Source organism: Chenopodium album, chromosome 26 (assembly GCF_948465745.1).
Source record: "Chenopodium album chromosome 26, dcCheAlbu1.1, whole genome shotgun sequence".
Classification (NCBI taxonomy): domain Eukaryota; kingdom Viridiplantae; phylum Streptophyta; class Magnoliopsida; order Caryophyllales; family Amaranthaceae; genus Chenopodium; species Chenopodium album.
This window is the reverse complement of record NC_137859.1, coordinates 8,732,025-8,750,066: the sequence shown is the minus strand read 5'-3', so window position 1 is coordinate 8,750,066 and position 18,042 is coordinate 8,732,025. Positions and strand designations below refer to the sequence as shown.

Sequence of the window (18,042 nt, the reverse complement as noted above, 5' to 3'; positions counted from 1 at the left end):
GAAAGTATATTGTAGATTGTGTCAAAGGTTAGTGTGTACATTCGATAAGGGTGGAAGTAAATGAGACAGGTATGCATTATATAGGTAAGTATATTAATAAATAGGAAAAATACAGTTTAATAATCCCAACTTTGTTCAATTTACTTTAAATAATCCTAACTTGCGATTATTTTACAATAATCCCAATTTTCACCTGCGTTTTCATTCTACAATCCAAAATCGGTCAACGAAAGTCAATGACCTCTTATTCTAGGTAACTTGACACATGTCAAATGGTAATTGGTTCAAAAAAAATAAAAAAAATCAATAAAAAAAGGAAAAAAAAACCCAACCAAGCCACCACCAACCCACAACCGTTGGCGGTGGCCACTCACCCTGAACCACCATCTCCGAGCCCCAGCCACCAAAACCTCCCCAGAAATCGCCCTACCCCCGCGAATCGGCCCACTGTACCTTCCCCCACCCCTTAAATCAGCCATAGTCAATACCCTTGCCTTGAACCGCCACCCATTAACCCCGAAATCACATAACCAAAGGCCACGTCCTTGAAACTGCCACCCAAAACCCTCAAAACTACCAAAATCACAGCGCCCTCACTTTCTCTCTCCTCTAATTTGTGGAAAACGCAAACAAAGGGAGTGAGGGGAGAGTTTCCGGTGCGGGAGGGAGGGAAGGAGGTCGAAAAAGTGGGGTTGGGGGATAGAAGAAGGCGGTATGGGATAACAGTTTGCTGCTTGAGGAAGGGCGGCCACCAGCGTCTGGTGGCTGGTGCTCTTTGGGTTTTTTTTTTCTTTTTTTCATTTAAAAAAAAATTAACCCTTTCTTCAAGTAATCGGTAATCCGGATTGAAGATAAGAAAATGCAGGTGAAAGTTGGGGTTATGGCAGAATAATCAAAAGTTGAAATTATTTAAAGTAAATTGAGCAAAATTGAGATTATTAAATTGTATTTTTCCTAATAAATAGACAGGTATGCATTACCTAATAATATTAGTACAATACAATATTGACGAATCGCTAAGATGCCGCTAGTTTCTGTATGGAAACAATCTCACTGTCCAGAAAATCAGTCCAGTACTGGTATTGATTAATGAGCCTTAGATTATAACTTATTATGAAAATATTATTTGTATATTTTATCTTAGTCACATGAATAATGCTGGTCGGTATTGAAATCATTCAGAACCAAAATGATTAACTAATTCTTCATCTAACACCTACTTTAATCATGACAACATTTATTACCTAGTGTATAATTAGAAATAATAATAATCCTAACTTTGATGAATTTTGCTACAACAATCCCAACTTTGAATTATTCTGATAATCCAAACTTTAAGGGTTTCTCTTTTTCTTCAATCCCTAACCGGTCAACAAAAGTCAATGACCTATTATATCAATTCACTTGACACGTGTTAAGTTACAATCGGTCCAATAAATAAATAAATTGTTAAATAAAATAAAATAAAAAAACAACCCCCCCCCCCCCCCCTTTTCCCACACACCCAGTGCCCAGCCCGCCTCCCCTACGTCGTCGATCCACCGCCTCTCCTCCACCCTAGAGTCACCGGTTTCCCCTCTCTCCAAAACCCCCTCCTATTCCCCTAAACAACCACCAAGAAAACCCCTCTTCCACTCTAAAAAAAACCCCAAACTGCCACCTTAGCCAACTCGCACAATCTTAACAATTGCAACACGCCGCTGCCAGCCAACTCGCAACTGCAACAAATCACCACCAATTGCTCCTAAGTGGGGGTTAGGGTGGTTTCCCGTTTTCGTTTAGGTGGTTTCGAGGTATAGGAAGGGGGGTTGAGGATCTGAAGGGTGCAATAAGGGGTTGTGCGTGGTTTACCGACGTGGGAGAAAAGTGGGTGGGGGGAAAGGAGGGGTAACAGCAGCCGGGAGTCAGGGATAGGGTGGCCGGCCGGCGTCAGGCGTCAGGGTTGGGGTTTGGTTGGTGTGACAACCGTGAGAGGAGGGTGGTTTTTTTTAATTTTGTTTTTTTGTTTTTAAATTTAATTTTCTTTTTAAGTTTTTATTTTTTAAAACCAATTAGGTTGCAACACGTGTCATATAAAGGAAAAATAAAAAAAATTTACCTGTTCAATAGGTAACCGGTATTTGGGATGGAAGAAAATCAATAGCCCTCAAAGTTATGATTATTGAAACAAAATACTTGTACGTAAAAGTTGGGATTATTATTTCTATTTTTTCCTTTATTAAAAACTAGACTAGAACATGTACGATGCACGATTTATACAAAATATATTTGTAATTAATTTTTACATTTAAAAATAAAATAGCTATTATACATGAATATAAATAAGCATTACCTGTCAAAAAAAAAAAAAGTATTACATACAAAAAAATATTTGAATTTTAAAATTTAGATTTTTTCATCAAAATTATGATATAGTATTGTACTTGTTCAATGTCGTCTAATGCATAGTTCAATATAAGAGGTCATATATTAGTGTGTTATTTAAATTTATTTCAATTTTCTACGATAAATTGATAGGTTTTAGTTGTAATGTAGAAGCTTCTAATATTAAAATTTAGAACATGTTTTATATGATAACTCAAAAAAAAAAAAAAAGATGACATCATCATTGCATTTAGGCGGGAAATTTTTTATCAAAAGAGCGACACGTGAGCAATGGTGATGTCAGCATACTCTGTTTTAGTAATAGTTAATAGATAATGGTGATCAAAAGAACATAATTTATGGGTTTTATTAGTATAAAAATTGCACTTAATTTCTGAAAAATATACTATAAAGTATTGGATTTTATCTCAACATACATAAATGAAAGCATAAGTACATAGTACTATACTTTGTTATTATTATTATTATTATTATTATTATTATTATTATTATGATTATTATTATTATGATTATTATTATTATTATTATTATTATTATTATTATTATTATTATTATTATTATTATTATTATTATTATATGAGTGAAAATAATGAATATGTAAATGAATTGATAAAATTGAAATGATAATGTTTTATTTTACATCTATCAATACTATATATATATAGTATATGCTAAAGTAAGCACCAAAATTATCCCAAAATTACATGTATTGAGTTCACAACAAAATATTCCACCAAAAAATTAAAAAAAATAATAAAAAAAAAAGAAACTTATTTCTTCCTTTAAAATAATAAGATTTAATTTATTTAAATCAATAAATTTTTTTTCTTTGCTTTATAAATAAACTAGATTAGACTCGTGTAATTTATTTTTATTATTATGCATAAGATAAATTTTTATCATTTGTGTAAAATAGAATGGTGTTTTTTTTTTTTTTTATGTTAGAAAAATGTATAGTGTAGGTTTAAAAACATAAAATAAATTATGACATCACTTATTGAAAATGAAGGGAAAATTTTTAATATAATAATGACACGTAGGATAATTTGAGGGTTGATGATGTCAGCAATGTTTTGTTTTAGTAAACTGCAAGAGTATATAAACCAATTATGAGCTTTAACCATATGGTTGAGATGGTCCTCCAACTTGGTATTAGAGGCATCATGATGAAGAGGTTAGGAAATCTAATCTTATCAATCATTGTAAGGATAGGTGATAGAGTATAAATAAACAATTTTTGGTTACAACCATCAACTTAATCTATCTATATCTATATTAATATATTAAAAGACGTTCTTAAAATTGTCTATGTACCAGGTGTATCCACCAGCATCACGGTACATCATCATTCAACAAACAACAAAGGGAATGAGAGTAGTTGATTCTCACTAGCTCCCTTTAATTTCCCATCGCCAACCAAATGACCCTTTGTTGTTATATCAAAAATTAATTCCTTGAGTGTATATGGTACATCATCATTCAACAAACAACAAAGGGAATGAGAGTAGTTGATTCTCACTAGCTCCCTTTAATTTCCCATCGCCAACCAAATGACCCTTTGTTGTTATATCAAAAATTAATTCCTTGAGTGTATATATATATACTTCGTATATAATAAATTCAGGTCATGGTAGGCTAAATAGGGTGTAAAATGGGCTATAAAATCATAAGGTGCCATGACCAAGGCCCAAAGGAAATAATTGCCAAGGTGGATAGAGCACTAAACAACTATTTTATCCATTTATATAGGCAACTTACATAAACTAAAGGAAGTTGTAATGCATAATACTTATGCACAACTAATTTTGCATAATAAACTTTTTCACCTTTCAATAGTACTATTGTTACTGTTCAGTAGTACTATTGACAGATGTTCAATACTGCTGGGAGCATGATAAGTACTACTGAAAATGTTCAGTAGTACTTTTTTACTTCTCAATACTACTTTTAATTTGTTATTATTACAAAATTTCCACTGATATGTATATGTTTGTGCATAACTATTATGCTTTTAAACTCCCCAAACTAGCCATAAACTAAGGCATTGAATCAAACAACAGCAAAAACAATTCTTTAGGCGTTAAGTTTTCTTTACGTTGGGTGTGTGGCCTAGCTTCGTCAATTCCCACTATCATCTAACACCCTCCTTCAGTGGCGTGGCTTAAAAAAATATTGGTGGCCAATCTCATAAAAACAGTGCTCTCGCTTGCACTGATTATGGCCAATCTTGTGGTCTCTGATATCTTAGATTAGTGTTGTGAACCCTTTAAATGCATCAATGGTACGTATTTGGGTAGTAATCCGAGTTGAACAATCAATCTCCTCCATATAACTTTTGTTCAACGAAAAGTTATTATCGAATTTATAATAAAATTACATAAGAATTGAATCAAATCAGGATTTTCTTTCATGCCATTTAACAAATAATACCCCGGCTCATTAGAAATTTCAGTCAATGAGAGTGTAATTTGCTTAGGTTTGGGAATTAACTTGGTACTTTGGTTGATGTTTATGTGAAACCGTTTGTTTAGACTTGTACGAAAACGGACTTGTCGAGTAAGTGGGACGAGTGGATTGGATGACTGTCAATCAATGCACAAAATTAACAAAACGTAACACAATATACAATAACTATACATTACTCCGTATATAATCAAATTTCATTTTCCATCTTCTTATCACTTGGATGACATAGGTTGTTTTAAGAGATCAGAAGACGTGCCTAATTGTAATTCATGTATCTTGTCTATATATTTTCCATCGATCTACTTTAATCTATCGTGAACTCATCACTATCTTAACATAAATACTACATCCTTCATGTGTCAAAAATAAAAAATACTACTTCCTTCATTATTCATTAGTCAAAATAAGCTGAACAAGGTCTTTAAAAATGATCAATGATCCAATAGATATTGAGGTCTAATGGTAAAGACGAACCGCTCCCTTAGGTTTTTTTTTTTTTTTTTTTTTTTTTTTTTTTTTGCTTTTGCGAAAGAAACCACTCCCTTAGCTAAATACACCCATCAAGATAAAATTGACATGACGCCCCATTATTGGCTTAGTAATGTCAATAATACATGTATAGAGGGCCGACATTATTCCCATCAAGTTCGAATAATAATATAGACCATCTAATTAATTACGTACATTATGAAATGAATAAATTACACTAAGAAAAGATAATAAGATTTTATGTCATACAATAAATTCGTATAATACAACATCGATCCATATATTAGGGAAATTAATTTACAAAGTACATTACTCGTATAACTGCTTAGAAACTCTTGATAAATTCTATATCACGTGTGATGCGACAAATCTAACAACGGAGGGACAAAGTCCATGATTATTTTATATTGAACCTACGTACATTTTGCACTGCAATACTTTATAAATTATAAATATATATATATATATATATATATATATATATATATATATTAATTTTGAGAACGATTTATCTTAACCTTAAAACCATTTTTCATACGAAGAAGTATAGAGAGATCAAGGACAGGATAATATTCTTGTACGGTCTCTATATTGTAGTGTTGGATGATGGAGACACCTATAATTTTCATTAGGGTGAAAACCATCTGCTTTCCGATGCAAGTCCTTGGCCCTGCACCAAACACCGAAAACTTATATGATGGCTCATGTTTAATTGTCCCACCTTTAGTTATCCATCTTTCGAGCTTGAACTCGTTACAATCTTCTCCCCATATCGATTTCATCCTTCCCATCACATACGTGTTGATGATAATTTGCGTATTTGGATTCACTTTATGACCACTAGGAAGGTTGTCTGGCTTAGTTGGTGACTTGTGATTGTATACTATCGCAGGATAGAGTCTTAATGCTTCACATATCGTAGCATGAAAATATATTAGCTGGTCGCTAAGCTCTTTAAAATTACTGAGAAACCTATCATAGCTATTGTTCACTTGTATCATTATTGCATCAAGTTCCATTTTAATCTTGTGAACAACTTGTGGGTTTTTCGAGAGAACGTAAAAAAACCAAGTCAATTCAGTACTTGTTGTCTCTCCTCCGCCTAGTAAAAAATTTGAAATTGTATCCCTTAAAAATTTATCATTGTCATTGTGGCTTTTTGACTTTATAGTGTTTTTGTCGGTATCCATAAATAAAGTCAATAGATCTACTCTACTTACCTCTGTTTCATTATCCTTTGGCTTAGATGTTCCTTTCCTTCTTTCTTCTCTCTTCTTATGTATGCACTTGTAAACATAGTCATCAAGGATTTTCCATGCTTGATTGTGCTTGTTTTCTCCTCCTATATTCAACCACCTTTGGAATTTCCATATGCATGTTGGCAAAACGTGACGTGCAAAAACAGTGTGTTCAAGATCAGCCACAGCCTTTAAGAGTGGAAAATCTGGCAAAGGGATTGAAAGTGATTCTGGATCATGGTCCATCATGATCCTACTCATTGTATCATACATGAACCTTAAGAATATATCTTGTAGGTCAATTTCAATCGAGTGCTTTGCAACATGGTCAAGGAATGGGATAAGTCCATTCTCGACTTTTTGCCAAGTTATATTGATCAAAGAGTGGTGAAATTGAGAATGATGGAAAAAAGAGTGAGCCACATTTCGATGGTAACTCCATACATCTGAATCCGAATTAAGGATCCCATCTCCAAGGACATCAAGGATTTCATTTAATTTGGAACCCTTAACATAAGTTCCAAATTTTTTTGCTATATATATGGTTAAGGTTAGCAGGATCAACGGTTGCTAGGATGTGCATGTTGGCGAACCAAGGGCCCCTAAAATGGAAGGTCATCTTAGAATTTTCCATAACTTGAATTATGAATTTATTAATATTATTGACATTTATTAGGAGTGCAGGAAGCATCCCAACAAAAGGCCAATTAGTTGCCAGCCCATTTTTTTTGCGAAAGAAGAAGCAAAAGAAAACAAAGGAAAGGAGGATTATTAGTGTATTGATTAACATGTAATATCCCATTAGGAAATATGTTTTTAGGTCTTGCTTGTTTAGCGAGAGTTTGGTTGATGATTATGTGAAAATGTACGTGCTTTTATGAACATGATTTTCTAATCGATCCTATGTTTGTTTAGAATTAAATGGTGTAGGCCTCACAAAACAAACGACACATTGAAATGCTAGTGTAGAGTAAAAATCATACTACCTCATCTTAATACGGTTTTAGTGTCACAGTCGAGATTAATGAGATGACAAACATATATAATCTATATAGTTGAACTTTCATCGTCTAACGAGATTTCAAATGTGTTCAATCTATCATTTTTAAGGTAAGTTACATTTCAAATGATACGACATATTATCTAAACTTATTTTTCTTAAAGTAAGAGGAACGAAATAAAAACCTATTTTTTTCATCTTATTTTTTTACTAAATGTTCAAAAATATAAGCGTTGTGCACTTATTTCTAGGTATACTGTGGTGCATCTTAAAATTTGCGGATTTCCAGTGATGATCTAACATATTGTTACACCAAATATTAATTCCTAGACTATCTTGAATCAGTTTGGGCCATGATGGGCTAATGAGGGAATAAAATGGGCTGAGAACCATATGGTACCATGACCAATTCAAGGCCCAAAGGAAATTAATTGCCAAGAGCAGTTGGTAAGCACCGAAGCACCAAGGAGTTTAAAGGTAACTGACAACCTTATATCGGCAAGTTACATAAACTAAGGTCCCGTTCTCTTCACTTTAATTTTGCTGAACTGAAATTATTTTTACTGAACTGAAATTATTTTTACTGATTTTCAATTATTCTTCTTTAATAAAACTGAATTTTACTGAATTGAACTTATTTTTACTGAACTGAAATTATTTTTACTTAATATTATCTTTTTAAGGTGAAGAAAACAGGGCCTAAAGGAATTGAATCAAACAACAACACAATTACTTATTTCTCCAAGTTTCAAAAAGCTTTACAGTTTTCTTAGCAACGCCTTGGCTTAGTTTTTAGGCATTTAAACATTTCCAAGGGCCAAGGTCAAAACTTAAGGGGTAATTTCTACGTCCTAGGTTACATGGATCCCAATCGATAGGGTACCCTTAACTTTTTTTTTCTTTCTTTTTTTTTTTTTTTTTTTTTTTTTTGAGGGGAAGTTTGTATTTTGAACAAACATACTTTGTATTAATGTTGGTTTTCTCAAAGACTAGAAGAAAACTACATATTCTAATAGACAAAGTATAATTATATTAAGAATTAAAATTAGAAAGTGGGAACAAAATAGCATGTAGTGGTACATAGACTTAAACTCATTACAATCATCTCCCCATATCGATTTCATCCTTCTTAGGGCTACATGATAGGGCGAGTAAATTTAAAGCAGATAAAGAATAAAACTTTAAAAACACTTTAAATAAAAGTGGTTTAAAAAAAAAAAGGAAAACGAAAAGAGGGGTGATTCTATGGGAAATTAATTCATGTATTATTTTAAAAAGTGTATCAATTATTCTGAATGGCCAAAAGAAATAAGTATGTCAATTATTTTAGAACGGAGAGATTAATTCATATGGAATACTATATCATAATAATAACTTTATTTAGTATTGATTTCGTGTATGGTATCAGGTGACATTAAGCAATATAATTAAACATACGGATTTAGTTTAAAAGTACTTTTCAATATCAATTTAATGAAATTAAAAAAATATTAATTTATAATACTTGATTGATTAGTGTACGTATCGCTAGCTAGAAATTTATATCAATAAAATTATGAGTTTTATTATTCTAATATAAATTTATTTTTCTTATATACTCCGTAGATGAATGAATACTCAAGTTTATTAGATTAGATATACATGTATAGTGTATGTTAGAGGACCAACTCAACCAAAAGCTTAAACTGATGGTTGAGACCCACAAATATGTTTTATACTCTATCACTCCCCCTCACATGAAAGGCCCTTTGGGCTTGAAATGTGGAAGCAACACAGGCCCACCCATACCTGGTGCGAATTAATTCCACTTTAAAGGAGGGGTGGATGAGATTCGAACCCGTGACCTTTGTGTCACGCTGGCTCTGATACCATGTTAGAGGACCAACTCAACCTAAAGCTTAAACTAATGGTTGAGACACAAGAATATGTTTTATACTCTATCAGTGTACGTATTTTTTTCGATCTTGAGCCATTTCAGATACACCCCGATTGAGCACAAGACATACTGTGTCGTGACATATGGCCCTGTAGGGCCGCCCTGCTAGTACCTAATATTATGTACTTGTAATTAGGAATTCGATCTGTAGATGTGTGGCACATTTGTAAGCTTGTTGTGTGTATGAACTCCACAAAAATAGTGTGCGTCTAAAATACAAATACAGGCTGTAAAATATACGGAGTACAAACTACAAAGTATACACATACACCAATAATGCGGCTATTAAAGCATGAGAGAAGAAATGCATTCACAATGTAACTAACGGTACAGTATGATCTTTACACTAAAGGAGTAATGGGTCAGGGCATCATGGGTCAACAAAAAATGGGTTGTACTCTTAAATAATGGAATTTAAAGTTAAGAAAAAGACATGTGGAGTATAAAGTTAGGGTTTGTTCACATTTACTGAACTAAATTGGATTGAACTGTACAGGCCTGAACTGAACTGAACATAACTAAATAAAGCTAAAATGAATATATTATAAGAGAAGGAAATTAGGGATTCAAATGAACTAAACTGAACTAATTTGAGCTGAGCTGAACTGAAATTAAGCTGAAGTGAACAGACCCTAAATCACAATTATCTAACGATCCTTTGTAGTCGTGAGTATGTTTTCCTTCTGATTCATATGTTTGTATTCGAAATTAATACTTGATAAATTTTTCATCAACGAAATAATTTCACGACAATCCATTAGATCTAATACTATGGATTCAAAAATAAGAAATTTCTCCCCCGAAAAGAGGAGATAAACCTTGTCTTTCGAAAGAGATCAGAAACTCTTTCTTTCGAGAAAGAAGAGTTCCTCCCAAAATATAAACCTAAAAAATAAAAAAAAAACCTTATAGAAACTAGGTTTGGGCTTTCCACCGATTAAAATCGATGGAAACCCCTTCAAAATTTAACAATGGAGGCTAGGGTTTTGAAGAGAGAAAGGAGGAGAGAGGAGGATAGTTTTTTTATTCGTGTTTGAAAATACTTGGATAACATATATTGTTCAAAAAAAATACTTGGATAACATATACTCAGTAGTCTATTGTTATTATTATAAAAGCTATAGAAAAGTATGTACTACGTATGTTTGTATAATACATTAATACTTCTATAATTTTTATGTTTTTTACTAATAATATTGTGAAAAATTCATTTTTTTAAATAAAAAAAATTATATCATTATATACAAATAATATTTGATAAGTGGTACCGAGTATAAAAGATTAATGTACAAATGGGCATATTATAGTCAAATTTTTAGAAAAAGTGGGATGGTAATTATACCAAACAAATGAACAATCAGTACGTTTCCAAATTACAAGCATTTCCTCCACTTATGAATATAATGCCACCAAAAGTAATGAAGTGGTGAATATGATTTGGATTGTGGTATGCTAACTTGTGGGTCAATTAAGGGCCTGTTCATATTTACTGAATTGAGCTGATCGAACTGAACTGAACTGAACTGATTGGAGCTGAACTGAACTGATTGGAACTGAACTGAACTGAACTGAACTGAATTGAGCTGAAATGAATATTTTATGTGAGAGGAAAATTAAGAGCTGAACTGAACTGAACTGATTGGAACTGAACTGAAGTGATTGGAGCTGAACTGAACTGAACTGAACTGAAATTAAGTAAATATGAACAGGCCCTAATTGTGTTCATTAGGTCATAATATATGTATTTGATTTGCAACTTCCTAGCTTAATCAATCCTAAGTGGTGGTACTTAGGATTGTGGGCTCCCATAGTCCCATTCTAAGTTTCTAACTATATATAGGGTTGATGGATCAATTTAACATCCCCTTGATATAGATGTCTTGGAATGATGATAATTAGGTGAGAATACAAACTCCCAAAAGGGTTCCCCTATTTGTGTTTATAGATTCTAAATGTCCAATCAAAAGATTGATCGGTTAGAAATCTTTTTCTCGATTGACCATGTTTTTTTTTTTAAGTTGAATTGAATTGAAATAAATTTTATTATTATTATTATTATTATTATTATTATTATTATTATTATTATATCTCAAAAACAAAAGTCATACAACCTACAATAAATTAGTGGGAAGCCGAGATACAATCTGGGCCCCCATTCCTCTAGCTATAACAAAGCCTACCCTAGTGAAGATATGAGCTGCAGCACGAGCTCCAATGTCTTGCGTCGTTGAGAACCTCTGAATCCGCTTCAGCAACGCAACAGCCGAGATAAAACCTACAAAGTCAATCGATTTACAAGAGCCGAGATACATATTATTATTATTATTATTATTATTATTATGAAGGGATGAGAGATATTGAAGCGATGCACTATTGGCCTATTGCACTGTGTGAGTCAACACTTTGAGAGTGGTCACGTAAAACTTGATTATAGATATAGATGATCTGATTACAATGAAACCTAACTCTCTTCTCTTGGAGAGTACTAGTTTACCCGCCTTTAGAGTTTTCTTTCTTTTTTATTCCTCATGAGAGTTTGGAGTATATGTTTATTCCTTTTGTATCACAAATTATCAATTTATTATTGATGGCCTGGAAATTTATTTAGTGTTGCAACTTGCAACATATTATGTGTATATTCCTTCTGTATCACAAATTGCTTTGTTGATGGGACTTTAGTAGTGTTGCACCATACAAGTGGAGTATATTTTTTCCATACCGTATGAAATTTTGTGCAAAGTTTAATTTTATGTAATACTGTAAGTTGTTTTTTATATGGATCTTGCTGAACGACCCCGAGGGCGTTGGGACTAAAGCAGTAGATTATTATAAAGTACGGAGTACAATATTATTATAGATATTCTCGTGAAATGTTGTACTATCAATAGTTATTATTTCACCTTTGTACAAATTGTAGGATTACTAGGATTTATCTATGTACCTTGTACAAATATTTAGCCTATTTATTTCCTAAGATAAACACAAACACTCTACATTTCACTTTCGTAGCTTTAACTACATTATTTAAGAGCACAACCTATTTTTTGTTGACCCATGAGGCCTTGACCCCTTAGTTTGAAGATCATAGTGTATTGTTAGTTGATCTTTTTGAATGCATCTTCTTCTCTCATCCTTTAATAGTCACCATTGTTGGTGTGTGTGTACTCTCTTAATTTTGTAGCTAGCCACACTATTTTTGTGGATCGGAGTTCATATCATGTATGTGCTCACACGTTTAAATAATTTGCTTTTTTTTTTTCTTTTTTTTTTCTTTTTTTTTTTGACAATAAATAATTTGCTAAGTACAAATGCATAAAGTTAAATTTAGGCACATAACGGGCCATATGGATCCTGGGTCCACGTGACATGTTAGCGTGTTTCGTTCTTATTTAGATTGTAGTTAAATGAAATAAGGAAAATATATTCCTCTAATGTTAATCTGCATGAAATAGTTAATTAAATGCCAATGATATATGAGGCGGTTTGAGCCTTGTTAGGTCGTCAAACAACCCCATTAATTTCGTATAATAATATTTTTCAATTGACATTCCTTTAGTTTGCTTGCAATCAGTGATTCTTGCAATCTTGCCCGCAATTGTTGTAATCTAGGACCAGTGCAGTGGACACACAAAATCGTTGTTCCAAATAATCCCAAAGACGTCTCGCCTCTTCAAAGTACGAAATGGACGCAGCAAGCTTAGGATCTATAGACCGTAAGATCCATGAAACTAACATGGAGTTAACTGTTTCCCAATCGAGAAGTTTCTTCTTCTCGGTTGGCATAGTAATGGTGCCATTGATAAACACAAATTTTCGACGAGACTTCAAGGAGAAAGTGATTGCCCTAGGCCACGCAAGGTAATTGTCGCCTTAATCAGCCTTCAAGATTACGTGAATAATCGTGTTTACAGGTTGATCTCCCGCACCTAAGTAGTAAGGTGAAGAAGGATCAAGTTTCCCATCCTCCATTGCAAAGCAAAAAAAATTAAAAAAAAAAAAAAAAAAAATCGTTCATGGTTTAGTGTTTTTAGGGTTTGATGGCTCCGATATATGTCAATGATTTATTTTCCCTAAGCCTTTTCAATCATCAGTGAAGAGAATATATACTACGTACAAGCTAGTATCAACACTATAGGGCCCTAAGATACAATAGCCCATTAAACATAATTACCGACTAAATACCAAGGCCTAATGTTAAACTTGAAGCAAGTCATCTATCTAAGAAAGAAAAACATCGGCTAGCTCGAGATATCCACTGTATTTGTCTATCTTTAGTTTATTTATTTTTGCTGCAATAAAGTACCAAGAGAGGTGGTGTCAAAGGCCCACTTCCTAGCCCAAAAAGCTAGGAAGGAAAAATGGGTCTAAAAATCCACTCTCTTTTCTTGTTTGCTCTTTGCCAAAAAAATAAAAAATAAAAAATAAAAAAAAAAGTCATTTATTTTCTACCGAATAATAACTGCTGTAACAAGTATATACCTTAATATAGGGTTCCAGTAATATAAAGATTCATAATATCAACTGTATATATATATATATATATTTTTTCTAATATTTGATACGGAGTATATTTAAGGTCAAATTTATACATTCATATATGTGAAACTCTTATATGGACCTGGTTCACAATAATATTATTGTGGAGCTAAGGTTTATTCACACGTAACTGGCATTATATTTAATATAGTGACCTTTATTTTTAATATAGTAACCTTATTTTTAACATAGTAACCTTTTTTAAAAATTTAAGTAACCTTTAATGTTATTATGAACTTAGAGTACGACATTATGTTGAATAGTGACCTAATTTTAACATAGTGATCTTTATTATTCTTATTGACCATTATATTAAAATTTTCATTAAAAAAAGTAACCTTTTATAACTTTTATAATGTCACAATAACTTTTATTTCAACATAATAGCCTTTATTTTAATATAGTGATCTATTTTTTAATTAACAAAACAATCATATTGTCTCTAATGTTAATGGTCCACAATAAATTAATGTAAACCAGGTCTATTTAAGAATTTGTAGTGCAAGATTGGATTGTGTAAATTATTTTTAGACGGATGAAATATAGATTTCCAGAATTTCAACTACTCATCACTACTCTGTATTTCTAGTCACATATGCTTTTCGGTCCAAATATTGATAGATAGATATACGAAGTAGTAGATAAGAGTAGAGGTGTCAAACCCGAACCGACCCGAAAAAAATTATCCGTTTCGACCTGTAATCGATCCGATTTGATCCGAGAAATTCAAGACCCAAACCCGATCTGTAACCGAACTGAACCCAACCCGAATCCGAACTTGACCCGATCTGAACTTAACCCGGCACCGATTTGATCCGACCTGAACTCAACCCGAATCCGATTTGACTCGACCTGAACTCAAACCGAACCGATTTGTCCCGACTTGAGCTCAACCCGATCCGAAATTGACCCGACAAATAACCGATCAGATCTGATCTGTTTTGACTCGAACTGATATTAACCCGACCCGATTTTAACTCAATTTGATTTTTACCGATCCGAACTTAACTCGACCATAATTGATTATTGACCTTTTTATTCAAGTTCTTATACTATATATTTACTAATTATTAATAAGTTAATTTTTTTATTGCAAGGAAATAGTCTGGAGTCTTAAGTTTACTACAAACCCATCACGTGAGACAATAAAACCAAAAAGTAGGTGGGGTCCATTTAAAGAGCTCTCTCTTCCTATCTCTCTCTACCATGTGTTTTTAGAATATTTTAATCATTGTTATGTATTTACAAATACATAACATATCTTCATTACTACTTCATCTACAACTGTGCATTATCCTATAATTATAGGCATTATACATCGTACGGTTATATACACACTACATACATATGCAATAATTTATACTCAAATAAAAAGAATGTACATAATAACAATTAACTATCAATATGTATAATGTCATGTTTTTAATATAAAAATTGAATTAGTAATAAAGTAATTCTAACAACTCTAACAAATATCTTATACAAATTGAATTAGTAATAAACTAAACTAATAGTACAGAACTCATAACCTCGTAAGATTGTACAATTGATGAAGAGTTGTAACCTTGTAATAACCTTAAAAAAATTGATTTTTTAAGATAAAAATTATACATAACTTGATCAAATGAGAAAACTAAAACTTCGTGCTTCGTAATTAATAATCATATTGAACCGATAATAAGGTAAAAATTCAATAATATCTCTAGGTTAAAAATAACCTTATTTGGATATGAATTTGGTCAGCTCGACCAAAATCCATCCAAACACAAAAAGGAATTGAATCGAAACTGACCATTTAATGAATCAACGAATCAACCTTATCTTAATCAAACCGAACTTGACCGAACCGAAATCAACCTGACCCAAATTCATCCGACCCGAAGTTATCCGGTTAAACCCGTTTTAAACCCGATCCAAATTTATCCGAACCGAAAGTGAACCGATCTGGAGTTGACCCGACCCATATCCGACCCGGACTCGATAGACCATGACCCGAATTTGACCCGATCCGACCTGATCCGAGTTAAAAGGATAATTTTGATCCGAACATATCCGACCCGAACAGACCCGACCCGATCAGACCCGACCCAAACTCCATCCGGTTATCCAAATTGACACCTCTAGATAAGAGTATTGGACAGCTACAATTATTACACTCAATTATCATTTTCATTTTTTACTTTTATATTGGTATTGGACTATTGGTATTGGTACTACTCGTACTTTATTCTGGAGAAATGGAGAATACATTCCATTTATTCCAATTGATTTTCTGTGGGGCCTACAATATATTCACCACTACATTCTACTCCTTACTATAAATAGCACATACTTTTTCACGTACAATCAACAACCTATCAAAGTTCTCATATAAACCAACATAAGCCCATCGACTAACATTCTAAATGGCGTATTACTTGTTAATCTATACACTTTTCCTTTCTTTATTTGCTAGCTTTTGCTATCTTTTTCGCAACAAAAATGGGCTCCCAACTAATTGGCCCCTAGTTGGGATGCTTCCTGCACTCCTCAAAAATTTCCATAATATTCATGACTTTTCTGTTCAAATTTATGAAGATTCTAACATGACCTTCCATTTTAAGGGCCCTTGGTTTTCCAACATGAACCTTTTAGGTACTGTTGATCCTGCTAACATTAACCACATATATAGCAAGAAATTTGGATCTTTTGTTAAGGGTTCCAAATTTAATGAAATGTTTGATGTCCTTGGCGATGGGATCCTTAATTCGGATTCAGATATATGGAGTTACCATAGAAATGTGGCTCATTCTTTTCTCCATCATCCTCAATTCCTCCACTCTTTGATCAATATAACACAACAAAAAGTCGAGAATGGACTCATCCCATTCTTTGATCATGTTTCTAAGCACGATATTGAGATTGACCTACAAGATGTGTTCTTAAGGTTCATGTATGATATAATGTGTACAATCATGATGGACCATGACCCACGATCTCTTTCAATCGATTATCCTGATTTTCCACTCTTAAAGGCTGTGGCTGACCTCAAACACGCTATTTTCACTCGTCATTTTTTGCCTACATGCGTTTGGAAATTCCAAAGGTGGTTGGATATAGGAGTAGAGAAGAAGCACAAGCAAGCGTGGAAAATCCTTGATGACTTTGTTTACAAGTGCATAAATAAGAAGAGAGAAGAAAGGAGGAGAGCAACATCTAAGCCAAAGGATAATGAAATAGAGGTAAGTAAAGTAGATCTATTAACCTTATTTATGGATGCCGAAGAAAATACTATAAAGTCAAAAGGCCACAACAATAATGATAAATTTTTAAGGGATACAATTTCAAATTTTTTCATAGCTGGGGGAGAGACAACGAGTACTGAGTTGAACTTTTTTTTTTACCTTCTCTCAAAAAATCCTCAAGTTACTCACAAAATTAGAATGGAACTAGACGCGATGATGATACAAGTGAACAATAACTATGATAAGTTTCTAAGCAATTTTAAAGAGCTTAGCGGCCAACTAACATATCTTCATGCTACAATATGTGAAACCCTAAGACTCTATCCAGCGTTAGTATACAATCATAAGTCACCAATTGAGCACGACATCCTTCCTAGTGGTCATCGAGTGGATCCAAGTACAGAAATTATCTTCAACACACATTCCATGGGAAGGATGAAATCGATATGGGGAGATGATTGCAACGAGTTCAAACCCGAAAGATGGATAACAGAAGGAGGGGTGATTAAACATGAGCCATCGTACAAGTTTGCGGTGTTTGGCGCAGGGCCAAGGACTTGCATGGGAAAGCAGATGGTATTCACGCAAATGAAGATTGTAACTGCCTACATCATTCGGCTCTACGATATAGAGCCTGTAGACGAAGGACAACCTCTTGTCCTCGATATCGCTATAACTCTTCGTATGAAGCATGGATTTAAGGTTAAGATCATTCGTCGTTCTCAAAATTAGTTCAAGCACAAGTGATGCAAAAATATATGTTCAATT

General features: G+C 33.1%; 2 pseudogenes; one reads left to right on the top strand and one right to left on the bottom strand.

Moving 5' to 3' along the window:
* Positions 1 to 5,831: 5,831 nt before the first annotated feature.
* On the bottom strand, positions 5,832 to 7,380 carry LOC145616753 (alkane hydroxylase MAH1 pseudogene; annotated as a pseudogene).
* Positions 7,381 to 16,455: 9,075 nt separating this feature from the next.
* On the top strand, positions 16,456 to 18,042 carry LOC145616752 (alkane hydroxylase MAH1 pseudogene; annotated as a pseudogene).